Source organism: Artibeus jamaicensis, unplaced genomic scaffold (genome assembly GCF_021234435.1).
Source record: "Artibeus jamaicensis isolate MK-2021 breed Jamaican fruit bat unplaced genomic scaffold, CSHL_Jam_final contig_387, whole genome shotgun sequence".
Taxonomy (NCBI): Eukaryota; Metazoa; Chordata; class Mammalia; order Chiroptera; family Phyllostomidae; genus Artibeus; species Artibeus jamaicensis.
In genome coordinates this window covers 43,346,661-43,358,592 of record NW_026521812.1, presented here as the reverse complement: position 1 = coordinate 43,358,592, position 11,932 = coordinate 43,346,661, and the positions used below count along the sequence as shown (strand labels likewise).

At 39.0% G+C, this 11,932-nt stretch overlaps 1 pseudogene; it reads left to right on the top strand.

The window, feature by feature from the left end:
* Window positions 1-827: 827 nt before the first annotated feature.
* On the top strand, window positions 828-2,618 carry LOC119048365 (ferritin heavy chain-like; annotated as a pseudogene).
* Window positions 2,619-11,932: the final 9,314 nt, after the last annotated feature.

The window sequence follows — 11,932 nt, the reverse complement described above, 5'->3', positions numbered from 1 at the left end:
AACTTACTGTATGACAACATTTAGATCATGACTTATAAAAACACTACCTTCTGTTTTATTTCCCTATTAGATTGTAAACTCCCTTCCGCACTTTACTCAAACTTTCTGTCCTGGATACCGAGAATCACTGGCCACGTGGAGAATCTGATGCACCAGTAAGGCCTCCCCGCCCAGAAAAATGAGCAAGGGCACCACACACACACACACAGCATTTGTGCAGAGCTGCCAACAGGAAGGCCCGCTGAAGGGCGTCAAAGGTTCCCCCAAGGAAGTGTTTCTCAAAAGTTGATCCTTGAAACGTCTGCTTTCAAAATCAATCTAAAATATTATTAAAAGCAATGATTCCTGGGCCCCTCACAGAGCTTCAAAATCTGGGCCTCTGGTGGTCAGGCCAAGAAGTGCATTTTAATTGTTCTCTAGGTGTTCCCTCTATTCTGTCACGTTGGATCTCTCAGGGATCCAGAACCTGGGTTAAGAAAGAAACCCTACTCCTTCCTGTTATGTCAGGTATAAAACTAAAAGAGAGAACTTTAAGATTAGAAAAAAAGAGGGAGGAAGGTGAAGCTAAGAAGTAGATGAATGACTACTAATATCTACTACTTCGTGAGTGTGTAGTATGTGCACACATGCCCACACGTACTTTTTTCTGAATGATATGAGGTTATGTCGCAATACCCCTTTACCCACAAGTGCTTTCATGTGCATTTCTTAAAAACAAGGACTACACACCTATTAGAATGTCCAAAATCCAAAACACTGACAATACCGAAGGCTGCTGGGCATGTGGGGCAGCAGAAACTCCTCTCTCATTACTGGTGGGAGTGCGGATGGTACAGTCACTTTGGAAGACAGCGTCTGCAGAACTAAACACACTCCTACCATATAATTCAGCAATCACGCTGCTCAGTATTCGCAAGTTGAAACCGTATGTCCACACAAAAATATAAATAAAGCAGCTACATGCTTTATTAATAGATAAAACTTGGGAGCAGCAAAGATATCCTTCAGCAGGTGGATGGATAAAGTACCTGTTGTACATTCAGACAATGGAATATTTTCCAGCTCTAAAAGGACATGCTCTAGGAAGCCATGAAAGACTCTGAGCAACACTAAATGCATATTACTAGGTGAAAGAAGACCTGGAAAAGGCTATATATTATGTGATTCCAACTATACAACATTCTAGAAAAGACAAAACTATGGAGCAAGTAAAAATATCACAACAGAGTGAATTTTATTGTATGTGAATTACACACCCATAAAGCTGTTATTTTAAAAAAGAATAAGCCCTAATGAAAACTGTGGACTTCAGGTGGTAACTTCGGGTATAGATTCAGTGATCAGAAGAAATGTAGTAGTGTGCGGAGGGCTGTCGATAGCTGGTATAGTTGTACGTCTGTGGGGACTGAGGATATATAGAAACTCTGTGCTTCCTGCTCAATTTTTCTATGAACCTAAACATACTCTAAAAAATAAAATTGATTAATATCTTCACCCAAGGACATTTTTTCACTGCTGTTAGAGAGAGAGGAAGAAGGAGAGGGAAGGGAAGGAGTGAGAGACATCAATTGGCTGCCTTCTCTTACAAGCCCAGGGCAGGGAATAAGCCTGCAACCTGGATATATGCCCTGACCAGGAATCAAACCCACAACTTTTTGATCTACAGGATGACATTCCAACCAACTGAGCCATACCAGCCAGAGAAAAACTGATTAATTTTTGAAAAAGTCAAGGGAAGTATTTTACCTAACAAAGTTCAGTTATTGCAATCAAGAACTTATTCATATAGAGTCTTCGCTGAGAGTCGCTGTGGTTTCCTGCTTCAACAGTACTTGAAAGGAACCCAGAGCTTGACCCCCTCATCCCAACCAGCTGCCCAGACCCATCCTTCTGCTACCTCTTCACAGTGCCCTTGGACCACCCCAAGGTACCCGCTTACCACTCCAGCACTACCAAGCTGCCAGTCCTCAGCCACCATCACCACCACGTCTGCCTCACAGCCGCGCCAGAACTACCACCAGGACCCAGAGGCCACCACCAACCACCAGGTCAACTTGGAGCTCTACGCTTCCTATGTCTACCTGTCCATGTCATACTACATTGACCACGATGATGTGGCTTTGAAGAACGTTGCCAAGTATTTTCTTCACCAAACTCAGGAGGAGAGGGAACATGCTGAGAAACCGATGAGCTGCAGAACCAACAAGGTGGCTGGATCTGCCTCCAGGACATCAAGAAACCAGAACGTGGTGACTGGGAGAATGGGTTAAATGCAATGGAGTGTGCATTGCACTTGCAAAAAAAAGTGTGATTCAGTCACTACTAGACTTGCACAAACTGGCTACTGAAAAAAATGATCCTCATCTGTGTGATTTCATTGAGACTCACTACCTGGATGAGCAGGTTAATCCATCAAAGAGCTGGGTGACCACGTCACCAACTTGTACAGGTTGTAGGCCCCTGGATCTGGAGTGGCAGAGTATGTCTTCGACGAGCACACTCTGGGAGGCAGTGCAGACAGCTCAGCCTTAGGCTGCCTTCCCAGCTGCCATGGGAGTGACTTCCCTGGTCACCAAAGCAGTGCGTGCATGTTGGAGTTACCTTTACCTTTTCTATAACTTGTACCAACCATCCACTTACGTCCTTCATTTGTACCATTCCTTCAAATAAAGTAAATTGATGGCCCCCCCCCAAATAAAGAACTTATTCATATAATACTATTATCTAACCTACAGAATTCAGTCAAATTTCACTAATTATTTCACTCATGTCATTGATAGCAAAAGAAAAAACATTTCTGGTCCAGAATCACACATTACATTTAGTGGTCATGTGTAAGTGTAAAGAGGAACCTCTTTATCGCCTTACAGTTCTTCAGTCTTTCTTTGTGTTACATGGCCTTGACATTCAATAACTGTGTGGGTCCTAAATTTGTATGATGTTGCCTCATGAATAGATTTACGTTATACATTTGGGGGAGTATGACCACAGAAGTAATGTGCATTACCGCATAATGACAGGAGACATGGGACATCGATGCATCTCATCAGTAGTGATGTTTACCTTGATCACCTCGTTAAGGAAGTTCCTGCCATGTTTTCCATTGTAAATCTATTTCCTCTCTTTGTCATTAATAAATACCTTCCAGCGAGCTGCTTTGAGGCAATGTAAATATCTGTTCCTCGTCAATTTTTCACCCACTAGCTTCAGGTTTCCTTCTTGATTTTTGCCTGAAAGTATTATTACTGTGGCAGCTGTCAAATGATGGTGTATCTACTTTTTCATGCCCTTGAAGCGCTTTTTTGTTCATTAGCAACACCAAATATTTCTATTATTCTGAAAATCACGTAACACTAATTAAGCAGCGGCATTGCTTAATTATATTTTCAGAGCTGATCAAATCCTAATCAATGCAATTAGGTTGGTCTCATTCTGTGCTTTCTGGGGCTTCCCTAACAGGGCTGCCATCAAGCAGATATCTGGAAAATTCCTGGGTGGCACGTCTCTTCTGAGCTCACTAAAGATTTCCTGCTATTGTTTCCCAGAGATAAAAAGCATGTAAACTCCCCAAATTTTTCTAAGCTGCAAAGTCCTTTTTCCAGAAAAATAGTGCATTCTTGGGGTTCATGAAATGGTCATTGGTCCCCTGTCATTTCTGGGGCTCAAACTATGAACTATATAGTCAAGTGATTTCACTGAATTTAAATAATCTGTCTTCAAAATAGACTGACTCTTCTTTTTGCTTTTAAGCCAATACAAGGAACTTTAAAAACATTAGATAATATATTTTTTCTGTTCCAGAATTTTATGGGTCTTTTTATAATATCTATTTATTCTGATAAGATTTACTAACTTTTAATTCATTATGTGAGCATATTTTTCTTTATATACTTGAATATGGGTTTAACTGGCTTCCTCAAAATCTTTATCTGCTAATTTTAATATCTCAGTGAACTCAAGAGTCAGTCTCTGGTGACTGACTTTTTTCAGGAGAAAGGTCAAAGTTTCTTGTTTCTTTTATATGTCAGTACTTTTAGATTATACAGTAAACACTGTGAATGATATATTATACAGACTCTGAACTCTGTAATGTTCCTTTGAAGAATATTGATTTTGTTTTTACTTAAGATGACTGAACTCAAACTGAATACCGTCTGAATCAGACAGAATCTGCATTTTTATGATTTCCAGATGACTCCCATGAATATCAAACTATTATAGAAGTTCAGAAGAGTGACTCCCTGTAGTTAGTTTTGGGGAGATTTCATATAGAATATGAGATTTCAGATTCTATCTAACTGGTCAATCCAGAAAACAGAATTTTAGGTGGTGAATATAGAAAGAAGATGAGAGTGAATTAAAATCAAGTAGTTAAAGATAATCTTAGGGACAAAAAAAAAGCTTTGAGATTTGTACCAACTAGAACACTTTCATTTGCAAATTAGAGAAAACCCAGCCAAAAGAAGCTTATACAATACAGGCATCTATCATTTCATAAAACTAAAATTCTGAAGGTAGGTCTATTCTAGGGATGACTAATCTAGTTCAATGATGTCATTAAAATATGTTCCAAAACAGACCATCTAAATACGGTATCTATTAAAGAAACTGAATCAAAAATTAATTACCTTCCAAAACAGAAAGCACCATGTCCAGATAGGTTCACTAGTATATTCTACTAAATATTTATGGAAGAAATTTACCAACTGTTTACAATCTATTTCAGAATATAAAAAGAGAGGGAATACTTCCTCGCTCATTCTATGAGGCCAGCATTACTCTAATATCAGACAAAGACATTGCAAAAAAAAGAAAAAGAAAACTAGACACCAATGTCTCTCATGAACACAGAAGCAAAAATCCTCAACAAAAATCGGCAAATTGAATTCAACAATGTATAAAAAAGAATTATACACCGTGACCAAGTAGGATTTATACCAATTATGTAAGACTGGTTTAACATTTAAAAAATCAATTCATTTTGTTTGCGCCCATTAAGTATGAGGAGCAGAGCCTTGGACTCCCAGGTCACTGGGTTGTGATGTTGTATGTGGAGGCGGGGTCAGAGTGGGGAAATGGCAGCGCCCTCAGCTGCCGCTTGCCACTGGGGCCTGCTGGCTCCTGTCCAATCGCCCACTCCCTCGCTTGTCTATCCATGCACGAATGCACGACCACAGTCAACCCGCAGCCCTGCTCCCTCGCTGTTTCCCCACAGTCGCTCGCTGAGTTGCCCACCGGGTCCAACCCTGCGCCTGGATTCCGAGCGCCTGAGTCCATCTGACCGAGTTTTCCTGTGCAACCCTGCTCTGCCAGCTGCTGGTTTCGCCCCTCTTACCGGTCAGGCTGAAGTCATGAAATCCAAAGACCTACAACCAAGATTGCTCTATCCAGCAAAACTTTCATTTAGAATGGAAGGACAGATAAAGTGCTTCTCAGATAAGATCAAATTCAAGGAGTTCATCATCACCAAGCCCTTATTATATGAAATGCTAAAAGGACTTATCTAAGAAAAAGAAGTTAAAAAAACATGAACAGTGAAAGGACAGCAAACTCACAGTTATTAAGAACCACACCTAAAACAAAAGCAAACTAAAAGGACAGCTAGATCAGGAGTGGAAACATAGAAATGAAGATCTCAAGGAGGGTTAGCAACAGGGGAGTGGGAGGAGGAGAAGGGGCGAGAAGGTACAGAAAATAAGTAGCATAGACAGTAGATAGAAAATTGATGGAGGTGGGCAAGAATAGTATGGGAAATATAGAATCTAAAGAACTTGAGACACATGCTCATAAACTAAAGGAGGGGAATGGTAGGGATGGGGGGTGCAGGGTGGAGGGGAATGAAGGGGGGAATAGAACAACTGTAATGGCATAATCAATAAAAAAATTAATTAATTAAGAAAAAAATCAATTCATGTAATCCATTACATTTGCCAGCTAAAAAGGAAAAAAGGCACCTTATTATATTAATAGATGAAGGAAAAGCATTTGACAAAACCCAACACCCTTCATCACAGAGACTCTCAGTAAACTAGGAACAGAGGGCAACTTCATCTTGATGAAGAATACCTACAGGGCACATAGGCATATGAAAGGATGCTTAATGTCACTAGCTATCAGTGAGATGCAAATTAAAACCACAATGAGATACCATCTCACACCATCAGAATGACAATGATTAACAAATCAATAAACTAGTGTGAGTGGGGTTGTGGCGAAAAGGGAACCCTAGTGCACTTCTGGTAGTAATGCAGACTGTTGCAACCACTGTGGAAAACAGTATCAATTTTCCTCAGAAAACTAAAGATGGAAGTGCCTTTTGACCCAGCAATTCCACTGCTGGGATTATACCCTAAGAATCCTGAATCAACAATTCAAAAGAACTTATGTACCCCCATCAGCATAGCAGCATAATTTACCAGCCAAGTGCTGGAAACAGCCTAAGTGCCCATTAGTAAATGAGTGGGTAAAAAACTGTAGTACATTTACATGATGGAATACTATGCAGCAGAAAAAAGGAGCTCCTACCCTTCATGACAGCATGGATAGAACTGGAGATTGTTATGCTAAGTGAAATAAGCCAGGTGGTGAAAGAAACATAACACATGATTTCAACTACAAGAGGAACCTAGTGAACAAAACAAGTGAACTAGCAAAATAGAACCAGAGGCATGGAAATAAGGAACAGACTGATAGTGACCAGAGGGGTTGGGGGAGGGGGATAAAGGGGAGTAGAAGAAGAAGGGTCTGGTCAAGGAATAGGTATAAATGACCCATAGACATGGACAACATGGTGTGGATTGACTGTGGGAGTGGGGTGGGTGGGCAGGGCGTGAGAGAGTAACGGGAAAATTGGGACAACTATAATGGAGCAACAATAAAAAATAAATAAAATTTGAGCCCAGTTAGCTACCAGGAACCCTTCTTAGTAGGTATTTTTTTCTCAGGGTTCACATGACTAACAGATCATTTTGTGGTAGAGAAAAGAAGGTGCTAATGTTATTAACACCACTGATTTGCACACTTAATAATGGTCAAAATGGTATGTTTTATGTGATATATACTTTGCCACAAAATTTTAAATGAATAATGTAATAAAGAAAAAACAGCAAATTGTTACTTTCAATGGGTAAAGTGTACAATATGTGAATTATATCTGAATAAAGCTGTAAAAAAAGAGTATCTACACAAACCCACAGCTATTATCATACATAATGGTAAGAAACTCAAAGTTTTCCCACTAGGATGAGGGACAAAGCTTTGATGTCCCCTCGCAGCATTCCTTTCAACATCATATCTGATGTCCTAGCTAGTGCAATGAGACAAGTAAAGGGAATAAAGGGTTCATAGATTTGGGGAAGAAGAAATAATACTACCTTTGTTTTTAGATGACATGATTGTCTATGTAGAAAATCCAAAAGAATAAAAAAAACCCTCCTGGAACTAATAAACAAATTATAGCAGGTTGCAGTGTATAAGGTTAGTATGTTAAAATCTGATGCTTTCCTACAATGAACAAGTGGACTTTGAAATTAAAAGCACAATGCCATATATAGTAATACTCCCCCAAACTGGAATATTTAGCTATAAATCTAATAAAATACATATAAAATTGATTTTAAAAAAACTATAAAACTCTGATGAACGAATTCAAAAAAACTAAATACATGGAAAAACATTCCATGATCATGAATAGAAAGACTTAATATTGTCAAAATATCAGTCCTTCCCAATTTGATGTTTGATTCAATGCCATGCCAATAAAAATTCCCAGGAAGTTATTTTGTAGATGTTGATGAACTGATTCTAAAGTTTGTGAGGAAGCAAAAGACCTAGAATAGCTAACATAATACTGAAGAAGAGCAAAGTGGAAGAACTGGTACTGCCTGACTTTAAGACTCATTGTAAAGCTACAGTAATCAAGACAGTGTGGTATTGGTGAAGGAACAGATCAAGGGAACAGAATTGAGAGCTGAGAAATAGACCCACAGAAATGTAGTCAACTAGTTTTTGATAAAGGAATGAAGGTAATACAGTGAAACAAGCAGTCTTTTCAACAAATGATGCTGGAACAACTAAACATCCACATGCAAAAACATGAATCTAGAGAGAGGTTTTACACTTTTCACAAAAAAATTAATTCAAAGTGAATCAAATATCTAAATGTAAAATGTAAAACTATAAACTTCCTGGAAAATAACATAGGAGAAAATCTAAATGACCTTGGGTATGGTAGTGACTTTTTAAGTGGGACTTCAGGAGAATGGTAGGACAAGCCACAAACTGGGTGGAAATGTTTGCAAAGGTTAATATGGTAATAGACTATTATCTAAAATATACAAATAACTCTTAAAACTCAACAATAAAAAAATCTGGTTTTCAAAAGTGGGCCAAAAACCTTAGACATTTCACCAAAGAAGATATACAGAAGGCAAATAAGCATATAGAAAAAATTATCCACATGATACATCATCGGTAAAATGCAAATTAAACAACAATGAAATGTCACTATGCATCTATTAGAATAGCCAAATTCCAGAGCACTATCAATACCAATTACTGGTGAGGACAACACTACGTGAAGCAACATGAACTTTCAGTCATTGCTAGTGGGAATGTAAAACATTAAAGTCACTTTGGAAGACAGTATCTTGTACACTAAATGCACTCTTACCATATAATCCAGAAATTGTGTTGTTTAGCATTTCCCCAAAGGAGTTGCAAACCTACATCTACCTGAAACCCTGCACATAGATGTTTATAGCAGCTTTATTCATAATTGTCAAAACTTGAAAGCAACAAACATGGATAAATTAACTGTGGTACATCCAAACAATGGAATAGTATTCAGGGATTAAGCCATGAAAAGACATGGAGGAAAGTTAAATGTATATCACTAAGTGAATGAAGCCAATCTGAAAAGGCTACATACTATATCATTCCAACTATATGACATTCTGGAAAAGGAAAAGCTATAGAGCAAGTTAAAATATCAGGGGCTCCCAGGAATGGAGGTGGGATAGGAAGGGTTTAATAGGCAGAGCACAGAGAATTTTTAGGGCAATGAAACTATAATGGTAGATATATGTCATTATATATTTTTCCAGACCCATAGAATGTACAACACCTAGAGTGAATCCTAATGTAAATTATGGACTTTGGGTGATTATGATGTATCAGTGTAGGTTTATTAGGTGTAACAAGTGGACCAGCCTACTGGGGGAAGTTGATAATTGGGGAGGCTATGCATGTGTGGGAATGTGGGGATATGGGAAGTTACTATACCTTCTGTTCAATTTTGCTGTAAATCTAAAACTATTCTAAAAAATAAAGTCTATTAATAAAAGGAAAAAGTTAAATAGCAAAAAATAATTAGCTCAAGGTGTCTGCTTTACTTTCAAGTATTCCATGAGGCACTAAACACATAGTCTGTCTTTTGTCTTTTTTTATCAGTGAGGAGGAAAAAAACCCTCACAAGTCCTGGGTAGACACCCCCTCACATGTCATTGGTCAGAGAGCTTTGTTCCAAGCACACTTTTAAACCAATTACTTGGGAAAGTGAATAAGACCACTATAATTGGCTTATAATTGGCTTAGAGCGATCAAGAGTCATCTCCTTGGTTGGGAAAGAGCCCAGCCATTCTCAAAGGAAACACTCATAGGAGAGTGAACAAAAATCAAGTTTCTATTTTCAAAGAAGGGACATGGCTGTTGATCAAAGTTACAGCGCCGGCCACCTTTCGACTTTCTGTCCTTGTTGAGTCTTCCTTTGTAATCGGCCTCCTTTGTTTGAAGAAAAAGTTACTTTAGGAACAAACGTTAGCCAATATATCAACAGATAAACATATAGAAAGATGAAAAATATGATGATTCACTGAGGGCACTACTCATCTGACTCATTAAGAACCCCTTTTCTACCCCACATTTTAAAAGAATTTTTCAATTTTACCTTCAAAAGCATCATTATCATACAAACTCTAAACTATGCCAAATTAATCATTTTAAAATTCAAATCCTTTTTCATGGGTTTGCATTGGCTTTTCTGATACAGAGAATAACACTTAAGATTTATTGAGTGACACCTGGTTAATTAAATGCCTATTTTCTCCTGCCTGTTAAAGAGATCATAACACAGAAACACAACATTGGGAGAATAATTAACATGCACCCCAAAAGCAGGACTAACCTTGTAATTCATTGTAATTAAAAATAAAACAAGAGCAATATGCTGAGAGAATTGCCTGTCTTCATCGAAACACTTGCCTGTACATTTGAAATTTTATTCTGGAAGTCTCTATCTTGCTTCTCTCTATTTTTGCATGCAACTGAAAATTCCACTTTCTACAGACCTCCCTTTGGCAAATATTTCTACATTCAATCTTCAGGAAACTCACCTCTTAAAAGACCAAATAATACTTTTTTTCTTGTTATCCTTCCTTTATTTGTTTAAATATATTTCACTGATTATGCCATTACAGTTGTTCTATTTCCCACCTTCATTCCCCTCTACCCTTCACACCCCCTCCCCCACCATTTCTCCCCTTTAGTTCATGTCCATGTGTCACAAGTTCTTTAGCTTCTACATTTCCCTTACTACTCTTGCCATCCCCCTGTCTGTTTTCTACCTACTGTCTATGCTACTTATTCTCTGTACCTTCTCCCCTTTTCTCCTCCTCCCATTCCCCTGTTGCTAACCCTCCATGTGATTTCCATTTCTATGGCTCCACTCCTGATCTAGTTTATTTGCCTCTCCAAAAGGATCAATGACCCTATGTGTCAGCAGTGAAGCAGTAATGGGGGTCAGCCAGAAGGGGGTCCCTTGCATGACAGCAGCTGTTGGTTGGGGAGGGCAGGGATACTAGGTTTGGAACCCTTTAGACAGCTATGAGCAAGGTTGCAGGTGACAGTCTAAAAATGACCTCTTAGGAGAGAATAAACTAATAGGAGTGGTTAAAGGAAGAGTAGTTGAGAAGGACTAGAGGGGTCTCACACTGTCAGCCCCAGTTGCAGGCTGTAACCCCTGTTCCAGAGTGGCAGTGTGGACCCACAGCTCCGCACGCTTTGTCTGGGCCTTGAGTTCACCGTTTTCTAAATATGTGTCGCTAGCCATGTCATTTGCCCTCAGAATCATCTTCCTCATAATGATAATTATGCCAGTTGGGCTTATCTGTTTTGTGGGGATTAAATGAAATAATATATTACGCTAAATGCATGCCTCCTAGTAATGGCATCTACTATGGGCTCAGCTGTGTCTGTTCCTGATTCACATGCTGAAATTACAACCCCCAATACCTCAGAATGTAACCATATTTGGAGATACAGCTTTCGAGACAGAATTATGATTAAACATGGTAATGCATACAAGTAGACTCTAACCCAGTAATAGTGCCCTTCTAGTAAGAGGGAGAGACGCCAGGGTTGTGCATGCACAGAGAAAGCCCAGCTGAGGACACAGCAAGAAGACAGCTTTCTACAAGCCAGGGAGAGAGGACCCAGGAGAAACCAACCCTGCCAACACTTTAACCTTGGACCTCTAGCCTCCAAAACCGTGAGAATATCAGTTTCTGTGATTCAAGCCACTCAGTCTGTGGTATTTTTTATGGTAGCTCTAGCCAACCAGTACACATAGTATAGAAAAAAGTCTCAGATCTCACCTTCTATCACACACAAAAAAAGGTCACCTGCATATTTTCTTCCTATTAGCATTCCAAGTGATTAAAAGAAACCCCCAAGGGTCATAAGAGTCACCAACATTTGTGTCATTGTTCTGCTTTGGGTTCTGTTTCATAAGCATCAGTCTGGAAATAAGACAGGCTTTAATCTGATTCCTTCAGCAAACCTCAAGGTTTATGGGCTGGTGTTTAACGTCTCTGGGCCAGAGTTTCCTGAGAAAATTGGATGAGACAACCCGGATTATAAGGCATCTACTTTATGT